The sequence below is a fragment of the Mastomys coucha genome, unplaced genomic scaffold, assembly GCF_008632895.1.
Source record: "Mastomys coucha isolate ucsf_1 unplaced genomic scaffold, UCSF_Mcou_1 pScaffold20, whole genome shotgun sequence".
Classification (NCBI taxonomy): Eukaryota; Metazoa; Chordata; class Mammalia; order Rodentia; family Muridae; genus Mastomys; species Mastomys coucha.
The window spans coordinates 110920219-110923042 of record NW_022196903.1 but is presented as its reverse complement, the minus strand read 5'-3'; the positions used below and the strand labels follow the sequence as shown (position 1 = coordinate 110923042).

At 43.4% G+C, this 2824-nt stretch overlaps 1 pseudogene; it reads left to right on the top strand.

The window, feature by feature from the left end:
- Nucleotides 1–464: 464 nt before the first annotated feature.
- LOC116100175 lies at nucleotides 465–581 on the top strand (annotated as a pseudogene).
- The last annotated feature ends 2243 nt before the right edge of the window (nucleotides 582–2824 follow it).

Genomic DNA, 2824 nt, shown 5'->3' with positions numbered 1-2824 from the left:
GGGAACTCACACATACTTGGAAAAACCTATGGGTCAAAGAGGACCCTCAAAGGGCTTCAGGCCAACATTGGACCGAGTGAAAATGCAGCATATATTAGAATTTGTGGACACACCCACCACAGCACAGCAGTGATGGGAATTCCACACTTCCCTTGCATAGGCCAGAAAAGGGGAGTCACACCGGTAACCAAAGCTCTGGCTGGGAACTTTGGCAACTTCTGAAAGCAAGCTGTATCAAGGAAAGAAAGAGAGAGTGGATGGCAAGCAGCCAGTACAGACCAGTAAAGAGCAATCTGTGGGAGACGCTAGGGCTACACTTCGTGGTGGTGGCTCATGCCTTTGATGCCAGTACTTGGGAGGCAGAGGCAGGTGCATCTCTGTGAGTTCGAGGCCTGACTGGTCTACAAAGTAAATTCCAGGACAGCCAGGGCTGCAGAGAAACCTCATCTTAAAAAAAAAAAAAAGTCATTTTCCACGGCCCTGAACGCGCCCGATCTCGTCTGATCTTGGAAGCTAAGCAGGGTCGGGCCTGATTAGTACTTGGATGGGAGACCGCGTGGGAATACTGGGTGCTATAGGCTTTAAAAAACAAACAAACAAACAAACAAACAAACAAAAAAACAGAATGCCTGGTGGTGGTGGTACACGCCTTTAATCCCAGCACTTGGGAGGCAGAGGCAGGCGGATTTCTGAGTTTGAGGCCAGCCTGGTCTACAGAGTGAGTTCCAGGACAGCCAGGGCTATACAGAGAAACCCTGTCTCAAAAACAAAAACAAAAACAAAAACAACAACAAAAAAACCCATTCAAACCAAATCAAAGAATCTAGATCTTTGATAGCAATAAAGTTAATTGAAATTCTAATAGGACAGAAAAAAATAAGTTAATACGATTATTACCAATATTAGAAGTGAAGCTGGCATATCACATTAAGCCTGCACACCCCAATATGATCCAAACATCCCTACACACATGAATTTGATCAATTCTTTAAAAATCAAAACTTCCACAGGTCATTAAACATGAAATAGATAATTTGGTTAGTTCTGTAACTCAAAAGAAAATTGAACTTGTAACTAAACCACTCTTCAAAGAAACCCCCAAGCCATGAGTTTGGCTGGGTATTTCTAAAAGCTTAAGAATGCCTCAACATCAGTTCTACACAGTCACTCCCAGGGAACACAAGTGGACACTTGGCAGCAGCGCCTTTGTGAAGCCAGTAGCACAGACTCACACTGGCCTGATACCCAGCCTAGACATAGTATAAAATATTTGCAAATGACCTCAGCAGTTTGCAAAAGCATTATAAACTATTTATCGTGGTTTAAATGTGAAAGTCAAAGGCACGCGTATCGAATCTTGGTCTCCAGCTGGTAGTGATGCTTTGGAAGGTTGTAAAGCCTTCAGGAGGTGGGGCCTTCCTGGCAGAAGTGGGTAACTAGGGATGGACTTGGAGTTTTTGTAGCCTGGCTCCACTCCCTGACATGTAATGTGACCACCTTATACTCCAGGCCATGATGAGCTGTTGTCTCCTCTAACTGGTAGCCAAACAAACCCTTCTCCACTTAAGCTGCTTTTTGTAGAGAATGTCAGGTACGTGGCTAATGCACTATGCTGAGTATGTGGCTAATACACTATGCTCTATATGATTATATATATATTATATATCCTGCCCTCATTCCCTCTCCCTTTTTTGTGGATACAATGTTAGTTTAGCATTCAAAACCAACTAATGTTTCTTTTCTTGCTTCTTCTTCCCAGCCCCATGCTCCCAGAAATAAGACTCAAATTCAAAGTATATTTACAAATACCTTGACTCTTCTTTGCTACATATAACTAGGCTCCTCTTTGACTAAATCATAACTTAAAGTAATCCATTTGTTTTAACCTATATTCTGCCACGTGGCTGGTTACCTGTGCTCAGGTACCATGAGTCCCTCTCATCACATCTTCCCTGGGCAAATCTCCCATGCTTCGCTCTGTCCCAGAATTCTCTCTGCCTTCCAGATGTTCCACCTCCTATTTCCTGCCTAAGCCATAGGCCATCAGGTTTATCATTGCCAGGTACCACATCCCTGCAGACAAACGATATTCTCTCTATAGTTGCTAACAGGCTAAAGTTGAAAAGTTGCATCATCATATCAAGTGAAACAGAAAGAAAACCAGGTACAAATCTAGTATCTCTTCACACCCAAGCTATCAGAAGAAATAGAAGAAGTGTCCTTGGTCTTAGAAAAGAGGAAGAGCCGGGCGGTGGTGGCGCACACCTTTAAACCCAGCACTTGGGAGGCAGAGGCAGGCGGATTTCTGAGTCTACAGAGTGGTCTACAGAGTGAGTTCCAGGACAGCTAGGACTATACGGAGAAACCCTGTCTCAAAAAAAACCCAAAAAACAAAAAACAAAAAACAAAAACAAAAACAAAAAAACAGAAGAGAGGAAGAGCAAGAGCACACTGCAGGTTCTTTTCTAAAGGGAAGGCCATGCGTTTTGGTCACCACTCAACTTTGTGCAAGAAGTTCTACCACAAAACAATCAACAACAAAGGATAAGAAAGACACATGGCTTGTAAAGAAAAAAGAAAAAGAATCTAAGTGATTTGGAAACAAACCCCTCTTGGAAACCTTCAAGGAGCTCAGTGAAGGAGAAGAACCTGATAATGGAGGGTTGTGGGCGTGGCTTCTGCATTGGTTGGTTTGCACACAAAGGCCACATACACCTCAGATGTTTGATACCTACAGGAACTGGCTAACCTCAGGATGGGCGGCTCTGGGGTCAGCAAGACTCCAGATGGCAAGCTTCAGAACACAGAACTTAAAAAGATGTGA